The sequence below is a fragment of the Miniopterus schreibersii genome (assembly GCF_964146895.1).
Source record: "Miniopterus schreibersii genome assembly, chromosome: 14".
Lineage (NCBI taxonomy): Eukaryota > Metazoa > Chordata > Mammalia > Chiroptera > Miniopteridae > Miniopterus > Miniopterus schreibersii.
In genome coordinates, this window is record NC_138114.1 from 5,636,055 (window position 1) to 5,652,746 (window position 16,692).

The 16,692-nt window shown below is 52.8% G+C and overlaps 1 protein-coding gene and 1 long non-coding RNA gene across 2 annotated transcripts in view; one reads left to right on the forward strand and one right to left on the reverse strand.

Annotated features, from left to right (window-relative positions):
* The window catches only part of ARHGAP22 (Rho GTPase activating protein 22), a 182,677-nt gene that overhangs the window by 74,356 nt on the left and 91,629 nt on the right, over nt 1–16,692 (reverse strand). The gene's annotated exons all lie outside the window — the stretch shown is intronic.
* Nucleotides 8,417–14,958, forward strand: LOC308567125. The gene is made up of 3 exons (XR_014000267.1): nt 8,417–8,863; nt 13,480–13,677; nt 13,926–14,958. It is a non-coding gene; the product is annotated as an uncharacterized lncRNA (long non-coding RNA).

The window sequence follows — 16,692 nt, forward strand, 5'->3', positions numbered from 1 at the left end:
TAGGTCAGCCTCAAGAGGAGGAGGGAGAGACTCTGCTCCACAAGGTCACTCAAGGACTCAGGCTCCTCCTGGGACCTCAGTGCCTTCCTCTGAATCCTCTCCATCTGCTCTGTCAGGTGGGGAGGTTTAGGGGCTGTGATGGGGCCTACATCAGCTCTCCCGCCCACATTTGACTGTCCACAGTTCAGTTCCACGACCCGTCTTACTGTGGGGAGGCTGGGAAATGGAGTCTCTACGGCCACAGGAAAAGGAACCGGGCTTGGCTGCCACCCCGGGGCTCAGAGGGATGAGCTTCTGTGAGGGGCAGTGGGCCATTTGATGCCCAAGCTGTGTTTTGCCACCGCACCGCCTTGATCGAAACCAGCACCAAGCTGTCTGAATGGAATTCCAGTCCCCACCATCTTGAAGGATCCCTGTCCTTCAGTGGGGCAATGACGGGCTGGTTCCTGCAGCGCCATGAGGATAAACTGGGACACTAAGAAAAGCTAGAAAGAGCTGGACAGGTAGTGAGTTCCCAACAGCCTTCCCTTTCTCTCTGGAGCTGTGGCAGGGGTGCTGGAGGTGGAGGGTGGGCCTGGAAGAATTCCAGCTCGAGGAGAGAGGTGCCACAGCAAGACAGGCAGGCCCGGAGCACGCATGCTTGCTGCTGCCACCTGGTGTGGAAGGAGAAATCGCAGGATGATCTGGATTCCCACCCTGGTTCTCGTGGGCAAGTGCCTGGGCCACTTCTCTCCCATCCTAATGCCCAGCAGCCTGCTGAACAGAAGCTGGCCTTGGCCATGACGAAAGCGCAGGTGCTGGGGTGGGTGCAGCCCTGCTCCCCCGGGCTTTGCTGGGGAAGCGGCCGCTCTGCCGGGCCCTCTGCCCAGGCCGCAGCATTCCTGTCCGGAGGGCACCCTGCCACATCGGCAGGGCCTGGGGTGTGACTGGATTCCCTTACCCAGGTTTTCCCACAGGGTGCTGGCTGCCCCTGATGGTGGGCACGGGGCTAGCCCCTCCCAAGCTAGCCTTGGTATGGCGAGGAGATCACAGATCTGTGGGAATGGACAGCTGGGTACCGTGGAAATATCCCCATGGGAAAGGACAGGGCCACCAAGTCTCTCCAAGTCACAGCACCTCCAGCGCATGACTTCCTGCTTGGAGAGAGGGTCCATGAGCTCCTTGCGCCCACTTAGTGAGATCACACACACACAGACACACAATCTGTAGGGGTGAGCTGGCTTTGGTTGGCCTGGTCAGGCCCCGTTCTTATGTCTGATCACTCCCAAGGACCACTTTTCCTCACCCCCTTGGTTTCTCAGTACCAGGTGGGGCTCAGTAACCCCCAAGGCCTCCACTTCTGCCTCACTCAGCACCCTTCCTGCTGCCACCCAACATATATCTTAACACCAAATTCCAAGATGTAGTTTTCACACTATGGACTCCAACCCATTAGGGGTCATGAAATCAACTCAGTGGGTCTTGACCAGTGTTTTTAAAAATGAGATAGAATCACAGACTAAAAAATGCCAGTGGAAGCCTCATGCAGGAAGAGTAGTATTTCACAAAACCCTTGCTTAGGATGTGCCTGGGTCCTGGGATGTGATGTGATGTTTATCTCTTGTTAAAAAAGTGTGAGAACACTGTGTTGGTGTGTCTATCTCATATCTTCCAGAAAACTTGGGCTCCTTGTGAAAATCAGTCCAATGTCACCTCCTTCCCCAACTCTCCTGACAAGTCCCCAGCCGCTGCAAGGCAATGAACGGAGCCACTTCTGCCCAAGCCACTCAGATATATAAAATAGAACCCCACCAACAGTAGCAAAAGGTCCTGTTGCACACAGACCCTAGGCCGACAGCCGCTTACTCATCTGGCATTTGCATATCCAAGGGGGCTACTAAGTGACCTTCACATAACAAAGGCTAGCTCTTGCAATTAAAAAAGAAAAAAGAAAGGAAAGGAGCCTGGCTCTGCACATTCCTTCAGAGCGGGCCCTCTCAGGGCGGGGCTGGGCTGACCGCGTTTCCACGCGCCTGGCGTGGGGCGGCTCCCCCTTCCCTCTGCAGCGTCCTTCCTTCAGTAGTTATTTGTGGAGCCCCACTCGGCGCCAGACCGGGTAAACCGCAGACAGGACCCCCTGCCCGACACCCCTCTCAGCCCCAGCCCGGCCGTGATGAGGGATGCTGACTGGCCCCACCTCCCTCTCCAGACTCCCCCTCCCAGAAGAAGGTGCGGCCCCTGCGGGTGTGTCCCGGCCTGGCCCACCTGCTCCAGTGCTGCCCCAAGTCCGGCAGGGAAGGAGGGGCTCTCCAGGAAGTTGGTGTTCTCCAAGTCTCCTACCCTGTACTGAGCACCTGTTATATCCCCACATCTCTGCCAAGGCCCATCAAGGCCATTACTGCCACCATCCAATGAGGCTCAGGAAGATGAGGTGACTTCCCAAAGCCTCATGCACAGCCAGGAGTAGGCCAGTTCCTTCCTGTGGACGCCTGCAGCTCTGGTCTCCCCACCCGACCACAGGCAGCACCTGGAAGTCACCAGGCTGTGCCATGCCAGGGCCAAGGGAGTGATGTGACACAGCAGGAGTGGCATGCTGCCCTGCCCACATGTGGGGGGGGGCAGAGAAGGGGTGCAGAAAGATGGGGGCCCCACCAGGGGAGGAGGGGAGGAAGATGAGCCAGGTTGTCTGGGTCTCAGCCCCCAAGAGTGTGGGTTGGATTCCCAAGGTCAGGAAGGTGGTACCCTGCTCTGGAGGGTGGAGGCCTGTGGCTTCACTCCCACTTCTCAGGTGCATGTACTCCCTAGGCTGCCAAACCGAATTGCCACACACTGGGTGGCTTGAAACAACAGAAGTTTGTTCCCTCAGAGTTCTGGAGGCAAGAAGTCGGAAACCAAGGTGCTGGCAGGGCCATGCTCCCTCTGAAGGTTCTATCTAGGGCAGGATCTGCTCCAGGTCTCCCATGGCCGGTGTTGCAGAAAATCCCGGGGAAAACCCTGGCATTCTTTTGCTTGTAGCAACATCACTCCATTCCTTGTCCCCACCTTCACATGGTCTCTCCTGTGTGTCCAAATTTCCCTCTTCTTATAATGACACCAGTCATTGAATGTAGGGCCCGCCCTACTCCAGTATGACTTCATCTTAACGAATGGCATAGGCAAAGACCTTATTTCCAAATAGGGTCACATTCTAATGTTCCAGTGGGCATCCATTGCGGGGAACATTATTCAGCACAGTCTAATGACCTCCCTCCTTCCCGCCATTGCCTTCTCAGCTGCTTCCTCCCACTCAAGTCAGTGGGAGCATCAGGGTGAACTGCACACTGAGCCCAGGGGTGTCACTGACCCGCAGGAGAACTTCCACAGCCGGGGCACGCTACTAATTAAACTCCAGTTTTCAACATTCTGCCTTCCTAAATAGTGTGCTTGATTTATTTATTTATTTGTTTGTTTATTTATTTATTTATAAAGAATAGTTTTATTGATTTTTGGAGAGAGAGTAAGGGGGAGAGAGAGGGAGAGAGAGAAGCGTTGATACGAGAGAGAGACTTGGATCGGCTGCCTCCTGTATCCCCCTACGGGGATCGAACCCACAACCTGGGCATGTGCCCTGAATGAGAATGGAACTGGCAACCTCTGGTGCCCAGGACGACCTCAACCAACTGAGCCACACCGGCAGGGCAGAATAATGTGCTTTTAAAAATGCTGACTTACAGGTGTTTTGGTGCTGTGCTTTTTAAAACGCGAACTATTTACAGTTGGGGTGCACTGCAGCAGGAGCGTGGATCGCTTGCTTAAAACGTAGTTTTCTGTTCTTCAGCCCACAGGGGAGAGCCCAGGGGCCTCTATCGCAACATGAACCCTTTTCTGGTTCAAAGGCCTTTCAAACCAGCGAATTCAAAGACGGCCACCAGGAAATGTTCCAGGTGACCAATCGGGACATCCACCTGCCTAGAGAAGATGGAGACGAATGGAAAGCTCTTTCTCTCAAATAAACCTAGAGCTCATGATCAGCTGAAAGACGTAGTAACCCCTCCCCCAGAAGAGGTAGTTCCTGCCAACACCAAAAACAGGAGGAAAGGAAAAACCTTTAAAGTACCGAGTAAGAAATGGCACTATTTGCAGATGAACTCAAAGGATAATATTTGGAGTTAGCTTGAAATTCAGCTGAGAACAATCTTCTCACCAGTGTAGAGTAAAATATTTCATAGTATCTAGAAAAAATGAGCACAAAAATAGGCTCATTCAAAATGAGCCTTGCTCGGGATTAAAAAGTAACATCAAATACTACTTCATTTCAAGTGTTCATTATTATTAAGACTTTATTTTATAAGGTTTGGCTTGTTATTTTAAACAACATTTTATTAATATCACCTTCTAGTAATTCTATTAGAAAGGTAATTTAAAATTTTTATAGTGAAATAGTCACAATTTTGCTATTGGGTGCCCCAGGCTGTGCTTCGGCTCATTGCTGCTTCTGAGCCAACAAAGGGCTTGAGGACACGTCCCACAAACAGGACGCTGCACGAACTTGTGTGCTGTCCTTGCTCGGGGCCATGCTCATCTTCCCTGTATCATCCTGATTTTAGTACATGTGCTGCCAAAGCACAGAAAGGTAATATTTTTAATGTTTATATTTCATAGGTGTATGTTTTCACTTAATGCTTTTAATTGTATACATTTTTATTTTAAATGTATAAAATATTTAGCTTCACTGAATTAAAAAAATTTTTTTACATACCTTTTTAAGGAAAATATTGATAATACTGATATTTTAAAAATTTAGGGAATCACTACCTGCATTCCTATGTGTCACTTTGGTGTGGCAACTGCAATGACTAATGTCCTACTAATTACTACTGCTAACCATGTGCCAAGCACGGTGCTTACTGCTCTGCACTGAGCTGCTCAGACTGAGGCCATTTTACAGGTGAAGAGCCTGAAGGTGAAGGGCTTTTGTGACTTGCTCAGGACCCCAGACCCAGGAAGAGGCTGAGCTAGAACTGAATCTCAGACAGTATGGCTGAACACCTCACCCTTAACTACAGCCCCACAGGGCAAGTAACTGGGGCATGACAGGGTTCAGCCAATACACAATAACTATCATTTTCTAGCCATCTTTGATCTTGAGAATTTTATTATCTACAATATTAGGGCTCACAGACTCAAACCTTTATAGAGGGATCAGGTGAGTAAGATACACTGAGAAAGAGAGTTGGGGTGGAGTGGGGCAATAGGGAGAGGTGGGGATTATGGCCAAATGGAGAACAAACTCTGTCTAAAAGGGGCAGCTGCTATTGAGCTCCTGCTCAGTGTTTATATGGAGAAAGCAGAACCAAATTTAACCTGTGGAAACCTCTGTTTTCTGTGGGGCAAATGCTTTGCTTTAAAAAATATTTCAGGAGCCAAACAAAATGTCTTGTGGGCCAGAATCAGCCCTGGTTAGCAGCTCAGTTTGCAGCCTGAGAACTAGGCTGTTTCTGATTATTACTTGCCTCTCTTGCCCATCACTTTGAGCTTTTGAATGATTGCTACTTAATTGGTTTAATTTATCAAGCACTTTTGAGAGCCAAGAGCCAGGCTCTGAGTGCAAAGTGCAATCCTTCCCTTCAGGAGCTCCTAGTCCAGGGGCAGGTAGTACTAAGGTTTCGTTCGAGAGCAGTGCTTCTCACATTTGACTATGCACACAAATCACCCAGGAAGTACTGGTGTAACAGATTCTGTCTCAGTAATTCCAGGAAAGGCCTTCGAGTCTGTAGCTCTAACAAGCCCCCAGGTGATGCTGATGCAGCTGGTCCGTGGACCACACTTTGAGTAGGAAGAAGGGCCTGTGGCTAAGAAAGTTCTTAAGCTGCAGGCTCATGGTCGGAGGAGACTCTCTACCTGAGCTTGGCTTCCCAGAGGTGGTCTGGGTCGTCCAACCCCCCCCCCCCCCCAATCCCCTGACACATTCCCCACCACATCCTAATTTATCTAAAGAATTAGTCAAGCTGAGATCACTCTTAAAGAATTTTACCGACGCCTTTGTTCTGAGCAGGCACTGAGCCTGCTCCCCCGGCACGTCGCCCCTCTCCTGCCTGGAGCAGCATCTCTGTCGGAGGCATCTCTGTCTTCTACCTTCCCCATCTCAGAGCCGTGTGCCCAGCACCCACCAGGGCTCCTGTCGGCAGCCTAGAAGTGAGACCCTGGGTGAATGCTGGACTCCACCTTGTACTAGTCGTGTGACTTTGGACAAGTTACCCTTCTATGCCTCGGTTTCCCCATCAGTGAAACGGGTGTAGTGTCTACTCATTAGGGTGTCAGGAAGATTGAGCCAATACATTGTAGGGTCTTTCCCACCTTCCCCTGTTTCGGGGCACTCAGTGGCTCCCCACAGCCTATGGCTGTCCAAATGCCTGAGCCTGATGCACAAGGTTCTTTGCGATCTGACCCTGGCCAATCCTCCACTGAATCCAGCCACACTCCCCTTCCACCAGCACTGCACACACAGCACCCCACGAATGGCTCAGAGTTCGCCGAGCCGCTCGAGCCCAGGATATGTGCACAGCTGGGTGTGTCTCTGTCCATGCTCCTCGGCCAGGCACCGAGCCCTGGGCTGAAGTTCTAGGCATAAGCCAGACATGGACTCTGCTCTCGAGGGAAACATACTGCCCCCCAAAGAAAAGAAAGTAAAAAACCAAGAGGCATTCTCAATAGCGTGTGAAAGGCGTGGACAAAGAAGCAAGTGCGAGTCTGAATGAGAAGCCCTGAGGTGGGAGAAGTGGTGACCTGGCTGGGACAAGGGTGACAGCAGCAAGCCTGGGTCTGGATCCATGCACCTGCCCCAGTGCAGGGCAGGACACCCCCTGGAGCCCCCGGGCCATGGAGGTGGCCGTCACTGTGCAGATCATTGGGCTGTGGGGTCAGGAAGTCAGGCGGAGTGTCACACCTGCCAAGGTAAGGCTGAGCCAGAGCACTGGGGAAGGACCATGATGCTCAGGAAGCCAGGCTGGCCCAGGTGGGCACACCTGGTGGGCCGCTAAAAGCCCTTTTGACGGGCTTCACTCAGTGTTATCACCTCAGGAACCTGGCCTGGATCTGCAAGGATGTGGAGCAGGCCTGGCCTGCTGGGTGACAGTCCCTCTGCCTCAGTGGATTAGCACGTGGGACAAGTGGAGGAAGACTCTGGGCAAGCAGTCTCGGCAGCACATGCAGATGTTTCTGTCAACAGGCCCCAGGGAGAAGACAGAGGCAGGAGTGGCTTCAGGCCCAGGGCCTGGTGCTGGACGGACAGGAAGGACACCACTGGGGCGTGATGTGTCGGGCATGCTTAGGCCTTGGGGAAGCCACATCCCTTTTCTGAGTGCCACATTCATAAATGGAGTAAGGACACTGATCAGATGTGGACTGAATTCACTTATGACTTGAGCCTCTGAGGGCTAGTGAATTTGCAGGGAGAGATCAACAGGGTGTTAGAGGGCTGCATTCACAGGGTTGAACCTAGGACGAGACAGAGTGTCATCTGGGTTTATACCCAGAAGCCCACAGTCAGGGCCTGCGACCAGGACAGGCACGTAGGGCCCCCACTCAGAAGAGCCCTGTGATAGGAATTTAATGTGCTGTCTTGAAATTCTTACTAGTTTTGGCTTTAAATTTGTGTTTTGGATGTGGAGTTTCATGAGCCAGTAGAGCATGGGGCTGGGAACCGCAGCTCTCCCATGGTCCTGCCTTCTGCAGCACCAGCCTCTAGGAATTTCTGGCTTCTTGCCTCTTGGTGTACTGGGGCCACTAGCCCCCTCCCCATCGCTGCCCAGGGACTGCTGCTATCTACTTCCTTGCACCTGGTGGAGGCCTGGGCACAAGCATGGGGAGGGCCAGGGTTGAAAGCACGCACTTGTCAGAGTCTTGGTGTGGTGCATGGTGACCTCTGCCCATTCAATTCTAGCCCCTTTGAAGCCACAGGTACACGAGCAACAGGTGGGGACGAGGGCCTCTCCCCACCAATAACAGATTCACCTTTTAGCTCTGCCTCTCACCAATTTCAAGAACTTGGACCAATTAACTTAAATTCTGAGTCTCATTTTTATCATCACATAATAGAAATAAAACTACCTACAAAAGTACTCATGCGGCAGGCCGGCCGTGACCACCAGGTGAACTAAGGTGTGTGGAAGTTCAGGGAACACAGTGCAGGCAACAGGCTGTGGAAGTGGAGATGCCTGGCTTGACTTCTTTTTTTATGTTTTATTTTTTTAGAGAGAGGAAGGAGGGGAGAGGAGAGAGAGAAACATTGATATGAGAAACATTAATTGGTTGACTCTCACATGTGCCCCAACTGGGGCTCAAACTTGCAACCTAGGTATATGCTCTTGATAGTGTTATAATTTAACCTGTTTATTAAATAACTGGAGAGGAGCAAAGGGAAGGCCCCACGTGGCCCACAGCCATGTGGACCCGACACAATGGACTAATGGACTGCAACTAACTTAATGCTAAACTGGGACCAGCTGCAACATGGAATGGAAACTTTGGACACCAGCTTTGCTTCTAGCTCTACTGAATGAATCCCCAGCTCTGCCTCTTCCAGGACTGGATTAAGGGAAATGGGACTTTGGAAACCCAAGGATGAAATTCCACGCAAATAAAGCTTCTACATCTCATCCTCTCATGGGGGCCCCTGGAAATGCTTATTCCAGCAACTCTCCAAGAACCCCACTCCCACTAGCAACAAAGACCATCCAGGCATTTCTCCAATAACACCGTGAGCGGGGATCGAACCCACAACCTTTTGGTGTACGGGCTGACATTCCATCTAACAGCCACCTGGCCGGGACCGGGCTCAACATCTTCACCCTGGATGGGGCATGGCATCTGGTGGCCGGCAGGAGGGAGAGCTGGCATCTAGCAGGTGTGTGTGGCAACCCTGGGTTCTTGTGAGGGTTTCCTCTCATCCCATGAGTATCCCTGTGCCCAAGGGAATGCGCCACTTAAATAGCCCCGAGCCTGCACGCGTGTGGGGGCGCCTGCTCCTGCCTCGGGGGCTTCACATCCACTCGCGCGGCCATCCAGCCCCTCGATGTCCTCTGTCCTCCGGAGCAGCGGCTGGGCTGCAGGGTAGTGCGGTGGCCTCCAGCTCCTCCGTAGGCTGGGGACAGCCCCGCTCCCGCGGGTTCCTGCCAGCACAGGGCCGGAATCGACCCTGCCGGGGCTGTCACCTTCTTCGCTGCAGATTCTTGCCTGTGTGCACACGGCCCCTGGGCTCCTGGCTGCTGAATGCTCCCCACCGCGCCAGGGCCAGCTGCAGAGTTCCCGGAGCCCAGTGCAGAGTGAAAATGCAGGGCTCTCCTCGGAACGCAAGAACAAGGTGCCATTGAGGGTACTGAACAGAAGGTTTTTCCTTTCTTCAGAGCTGTATTTCGACCTGTCAAAGTTTGGTTCCTGGAGCAGCATCACATAAGCCTCTTACGAATGGAGATTCTCGGGCTCCCCACCCCTCCAGGAATCAGAAACTCTGGGGATGCTTCCCTGCCGAGTCTGGGCTTTAAAAAGCCTTCCAGGCGTTTCCCATACAAGGAAAGTTTGAGAACAATGCTGTAGAGCTAAAATTCCTTTTTTTAAAAAGCAACAGTACCAAAGAAATTCGAAATCTTACTTAAACCTTGCTTGAGTATAGCAGATAAAAAAAGAGGAGGGAGGGAGGGAGGGAGAGAGAGAGAGAGAGAGAAAAGAAAGAGAAAGAAAGAAAGAAAGAAAGAAAGAAAGAAAGAAAGAAAGAAAGAAAGAAAGAAAGAAAGAAAGAAAGAAAGAGAAGAAAGAGAAAGGGAGGGAGGGAGGGAGGGAGGGAGGGAGGGAGGAAGGAAGGAAGGAAGGAAGGAAGGAAGGAAGGAAGGAAGGAAGGAAGGAAGGAAGGAAGGAAGGAAGGAAGGAAGGAAGGGAAAGAAAAGAAAGAAAGAAGCAGTGAGCGGGAGGGAAGTGTTCCCTGAACTTCCACACACCTTAGTTCACCTGATGGTCATGGCCGGCCTGCCGCATGAGTACTTTTGTAGGTAGTTTTATTTCTATTATGTGATGATAAAAATGAGACTCAGAATTTAAGTTAATTGGTCCAAGTTCTTGAAATTGGTGAGAGGCAGAGCTAAAAGGTGAATCTGTTATTGGTGGGGAGAGGCCCTCGTCCCCACCTGTTGCTCGTGGGAGGGGTCTTCTTGTGATATCCAGAGAAAAAGAATTTTCTGAGGATGAGTGACTTTATTTGAGTGGAATCAAATCTCTGAGTTTCCAAAGTCGCATTTCCCTCAGTCCTGCCAAGGAAGAAGTGTAGCTGTGGCTTCAGTGGGGTAGAATCAGAGCCAGTTTCCCATTTCTGCTCCCTGTCGGGACAGTCCAGTCCAGCATCGGGCTGGCTTAGCTTGTGTTCCCAGCTGCAGTCCATTAGTTCATTGCATGTGGGGTCCATAGGGCCACATGGCCATGGAGGAAACACAGGCAAATGCAAGGAACCAGGGGCAAAAACAAAGGAACCAGAGAGCCAAGAATAAGCCAACAGCCACAAGAAAGCAAAATCCTTTGTTTGGGGGATTATGTATCCCCAAACTTTCACAAGCTTGTAGTGGCTCTGCCCACTCTGGCCAATGATCTCTGTTCCCAGGTTTGACTGACAGGCATTTTCCCTGTATCACACCAACTTTACTGAGCGTGCATCTGCCCCGTTTGTTGGACCTCTCCCCCCTGTGATCTGCAGGGAAGGAGCTGGTGGTTCCCTGGGGAGTGTGAAATTGCAGCTTCCTGATGAAGCTGCCCAAATGATACACCTATGTCTGTCTTCACCCTGTGCTCCCTTCCTATTATTAATAACTAATTACAACGCTATCAAATCTAGGTGTCTTTCTGACTTTGGGCAGCTTCATCAGGAAGGGTAGGCTTTCCCCATGTGTTCTCCATCTCTCCCTCCCTCCCTTTCATTTTAAAGGTACTTGTGGAGCATGGGTTCTGTCAGGCAGCACACTGCCAGGCTGTGCCATGCAGCTCCACCAGGCAGATGCCTCCTGAGCACTTGAAATGGGGCTGGTGCGACTGAGCATCGGAATTGTCCATTTCATCCCAGCTGTGGCCTGCGTTCGACTTCTACCAAACAGATCTGCTCTAAACATGACTCTGCCCAAGGAATGAACTGCGCTCTCCTCTTTAAGGGCATCTATTCCAGGGACACCAGGGGGAATTTCTCATACTGGGGCCTGTGTTTAGTTGACAAAAGTGAGGTTAAGACAGGCGGCCCAGGCGCAAAGCAGGGAAATACAAAAACCACTCTCATATTTGCTGACTCTCCCACCCTCGGGGGTGGGGAGCTCCTGTGTGCTCATCTAATTTCACTTCCCGTCATTACCCACCGACTGCGCTCTGCAGGCAAACTCGGCAGGGCCGCGCCAGGTCAGGCTGATACGAGGGCTGACTGGTACCAGGTGCCGAGATCGGCCGAGATCGGCTGAGATCGGCATCCCGCTCAGGAGGCGGCTAATGCCATGAGCGATGCTCGGTGGGTGTCAGGAGCACTGAGCAGTCTGCCTCTGCAGAGTAATCTGTGTGCTGGCCCTGGTTCAAGGTCAGGCCTCAGGCAGAGCAGGCAGCTCTGCTCTAAGCTGTGGGCCAGATACGGGCAGGCAGCTGCAAGCCCAGTGCCCAGGAGTGGCTTCAGAGACCCAGTGCAGCCATAAGAAACTGGGTGACAACTTGGAGGTCACCAGGGCGAATCCTCTTATCTCCCTGATGGGGAAACTGAGACTCAGAAAAGGGAGGAAATCTGATTTGGTTCCCCCAGGCAGTTAGGGGCTGAGTCAGGCCCGGAACGCCCTTAAACAGGCCCCAGAGGCAGAGGGGCTGTGCGGATCAGGGCTGCCTTGCTCGAGAACGCTGCGCCTGAGCTCGAAACTGCTGAGAGGATCAGCCTCAGCTGAGTGGCCAGGCTCCTGAGTCCCATCATCCCGGGGACCCTGCGAGCACTGCTCAGGGCCTCCTACCCTGTTCCTCTCATGGCAGAGAAGTCTCCTCTCTGGACAGTCACTGGGGCGAGGGTGGGGACACAGCTGAGACAGTGGCAGAGCTGAGCGACACCTGCCCCATCCTTGCAATCCCCACCACTGCCCCAGGCTCTTTCTAAGGTGTGGTTTTGGTTTTAACCATCCCTCCTGCTAGCCAAAGGTTTTCAACAGCTAAAGTCCAGGCCTCTTCGTCCAGCATCCAGGCCCTGCGTGATCTGACCCCTGCCAACCTCCCCACCTCGGGCCTCTGCTTCCGAGTCTCCTCCACCATGCTTCTCGGGGCTCTGCCCTTGTGAGCTGTGTCCCCTCTTCTGGACCACCCTGGGAATGTCCCCTCCTGCTTGCCCATCTGGATAATTTTTACTTTCCTGTCAAGGCTTAATGAAACCTTCCCTAACCACCCAGGCTAGCCCTGCTCTTCCAGGCTCTCGCCCTAGGGACACCCCTGTGTGAGCACTTAATCACACAGTGCTGGGATTGTTTACTTACAGGTAGGAGCTAAGCAGTAACTGATTATTCAGCATAATGACAGACTGCAGAGAGCCGGGTACAAGAACATGAGCCAGGCACTGGACCTCGCTGTGTCCTCACCACACCCAGGCACTCGGTTCTACCTTAGCCCCAGTTTACAAATGAAAAAACAGGCACAGAAGGGCCAATGACCTGTCCTGGGTGGCAGGGCCCAGCTACTGCCGGGTTCCCCTGACTCTGACAGAAAACAGATGAAACAGGAAGCCTGTGCCCGGGCTCGCTCTTTCTCCCAGGAGCCTTCCCATCTGCACACAGACCCGATCCTGCCCGGGGAGCACCCCGTCTCTGCTCCCTTGGGTACAGTTGTCCTGCCTCCCTGATTTCCCTGGGGTGCCCCTGCTCACTTTGCTATACCTCAGCCCCCAACTCCCCCAAGACCTCAACGCCATCTTCACCCGGCCTGCTGTGGGCAGGGTGCCCACCGGGTGTTGGGAGTGGGTGGGAGGGAGCAGCCCTGAGCTGGGTGGGAGAGCAGGGGTCTCAGAGCTGGGCGGCTTCCACTAGAGCTTCTAGCACTTTTTCTTGAGAAATATGGTGTGTGGGCTCACGCGGACGTATTCTGTGATGGGAACTGGGCCCAGACTTCCGAGAAGCTCAGGAAGACAGTGGTCCCCTGCTCTTCTCCTCCTGAGGTTTGGAGTGGCCTCTCATGGCTCTCTTGGGGCTGGGAGCCTACCAGCTGGGCTCCTTGCGCTCCCTGGAGGAAATGCCCAGAAAGGTGCCCAGCTGGGCCTGCGGTGGCGCTGTGGGAAGGCCAGCAGGGGACACGTGGCCTGGCAGGAACAGGAGCACAGGCTGTGTCTGGTGCAGTGCACAGTGATGGAGGCTCCACCTGCCATCTCCCGTCCCTTCCCGAAGGCACCCCAGTACCTCTGGGGCTTCCTTGCTTCCTGGCAGATGCCTCGGCAGGAGGATCTGTCCAGCCGCTGGAGTGAACAGTCCTTTCCTCACCACCCAGTGTTGCCTGAACATGGCCATGGAGACTTTGGACCCTGAGCGAGTGGCGCCAGGACTGAGGAGTAAGCGAGACTCAACCTTGTCGCCCGGAGCACCCGCCGCTCTCCGTTCCTGGCCCAGGCCCCGGGCAGCCCTGCTGCCTGCCCTTCCACACTCAGCGCTCCAGCTTCCTGTGGTTCCTCGTGGCCCACGACCTCCGGTCAGTTTCCCCTCACCTGCGTTAGCCAGAGGGGCTTCTGCCGCCTGCACTTGTGACTCCTGAAAGACATGCCCCCCAATGAAGGAGATGTGATAGTCCAGTTGCTACTTGCCAGAAAGACCTGGGGCTCTGCCTGGATCCTTGCAGTGTAGCGGCCTGCTTCCCTTTTGTGGCCCTGGGCTGACGCTGGAAGAGGGATATTAGTAACGAGCTGCTCTGCTTTATTGATCACCTGCTTTTCCCAGCAGACACGAGCATCCCATGGGTTTAGCGGCTCTTTGTCCAGAGTGCCAGAGCAGATCTCTTCGCTCCTGGCCAGTCCCTGTGGATTTAGAGGGAGGCCTGAGCTGGGCCTGTGGCCAGATGCTGGCACTGCCAAGAAGTGAATGTCTGGAAGGCCAAGGGGATCAAGTCTGCAAGGAAAAGACAACTTTCAAAGGGCTGGGAGTGGGCAGTGTTTGCCAGGTAAAACTCTGCCCACCAATTACAATGCGTGTGTTGATTTTTTTCCCACACCACCAAGCAATTCTCAGACGCCAGCTGGGCATCCTACGATTTAACTCACTTCTATCTACATGAACAGTGATGTTCAACCATTTTCATTGCACGGCACATAAACTAATTACTAAAATGCTGCACACCAAAAATATATATTTTTTGCTGATCTAACAAAAAAAATAGGTATAATTTTGATTAATCTGTGACAGGCAGTTAGACAGACATGAGCAGAGCAAGGACGATGGGCCAGGTACAGAAGGTCATCAGGGTGGAAAGTCCCAGGTGCCTGGACAGTTGTAGGGTGGGACTTCGCTCCCAGGGTGGCCTTTCCTTCCCTAGCATATCCCTGGTCCTGTGGTTTGGACTCCTGACCTTTTCTCCCTAGAGATAACATCTAGGCCTCAGTTGTTTTTCCAGATCCAGGCCCAGAAGAGCAGCAAAACCAGCCACAGCTGACCTCAGGACCAGCTGCATTGAATGATGCCCCGCCCTGGTGCCGACCAAGCAACCAGTGGAGACCACAACCCTGAAAGGACACACCTGGAAAGCTGCTGAATATTATAATAAGGCCTTTCCGTGAGACCTCCCCTAAGATCAAACTGTTAGTGCTCTCCTTCCTGGGAGTGTCTGTCCCCCTCTCCCCCCCTCGCACGTTTCCATTAGCTTCCTTAGTCCCAAGCTCCAGAGGCCCTTTCCATAACCTCTATAACTTGTTCCCTAAGCCCATTTCTTCTAGGAATTACTTCTTCCACCTCTGTGATTAATGAAATAAATGTTTCCTTATAATTTGGGTCTTGGCTCTGAATTCTTTCCTAGCCAGAGCCCAGTTCCGAGGTTGCTGAACCCAGGTTTGGTCTGACCCCATGGGCCTAACACCTGGTGACGCTCCCACCATCAACAACACATTCACACTAAGATGGCTATTGTGTTGGCTGTTTTCATTTTTTTAAATCTGATAATCTAAGGGAAAAGGTCAGTGCCCCTGACTAAATAGTCCGGTATTGCATGTTTTAAACATTCTTGCGGCTCACTGGTTGAAAATCGCTGTATACGAAGAAAGGGTCAGATTCTGCAGGCTAAGGGTTCAGTCCTAGAAGACTGCCCACCCCCCATGCCAATCGCAAGTCCAGGTTGTCACCTGTGCTTCTGACCAGCTTGCTGTTGACTGAAACTTCCAAGGATCCCCTCCTTATGTTTGATTAACTTCTAAAGAGGCTCACAGAACTCAGGGAAATATTTTACCTTCTAGATCATCAGTTTATTATACAAGGATATAACTCAGGAGCAGCCAGATGGAAGAAATGGGTATGGCAAGGTATGTGGGAAGGGTCACAAAACTACCGCCTCTCCGAGCTTGGCCCTCTCCACACATCTCCAGGTGTTTACCAACCCAGGAGCTCTGCACACGCTGTCCTGGGCTTTCATGGAGGCTTTGTTAGATAGGCAAGATCCATTAAATGACTGGCAACTGGCGACTGATTCAACCTCCACCCCCTCTCCCCTCCCCCGAGGTCCGGCGTGGGACAGAAAGTTCGAACCCTCTACTCACAAGGTTGGCTCCTCTGGCAGCCAGCCCCCATCCTTAGGTGCATTCCAAAAGTCACCTCATTAACATGACACAGGACGCCTTTACCACTCTCCTCAGGTAGGAAATGCTGAGGGATTTAGGAGCTCGGAGTCAGGAACTAGGACAAACATCAAGTACTTATTTCTTCTTGTAAATCACAACATCACAGCAGGCAACTGACTGCTCGGGCGGGAGGAGACCCAGGTGGGCAGGTGGCTCGGGTCGTGAATCCCGGCTGCTTTCTGGGGCTGGTCCTGGCCTGACCCAGAACCAGCCTCCAAGCGCAGGTGGAGGGTGGGGTTCTGCGGCTAGAGCTGGTTTGAGCTGCAACTCCCAGACCAGAGGCTTGGCCTGGCTGAAACGGTGGGGGGGCAGGAGGCACTCCTGGCCTGGCGTGGAACTGGCAGGAATCTCCACTAGATGGCACTCACGATTTAACTTTTCCTCATATTTTTAATTCTATGTTGATGGAAAATTGTGTTTTTATATTGTTGAAGAGCACAAATAGAACTCTGACTTACAACCCACGCAGGTGATTTATGCATCATCACACTTGGGTTTCGGTCCCATTTTCGAGTTATCAAGTCCTCCCCCCTCTGGATATCGGGTGTGGCAAACACGCGTCCCCACCCGACCTTCCCCAGCTGGAAGGATGAGTCCAGTGGGGATGACTGCGTCCTTCTGCCCTAGTGCTCCCCAAAGGCTGACTGAACCCCTTACTGCCCACACCGGGCCGCTTTCCCCGGGCAGTCCCCCAGCTGCTGCGCCTCCCCAACCCCACAGCCCAAGGCCTTCAGGCCTGTGCCGAGGGCAAGAGGGGGAGATGGAGTCCTGAGACTGCAAGAACTCAGTGCTTAGACGACTGCTGTGCTTGACGGGAAGGGGCGCAGGGAGCTTCCATCCCACAGCTGCGTCCCTGGACCCCGGGCGCAGGTGGATGAGGCACTAAC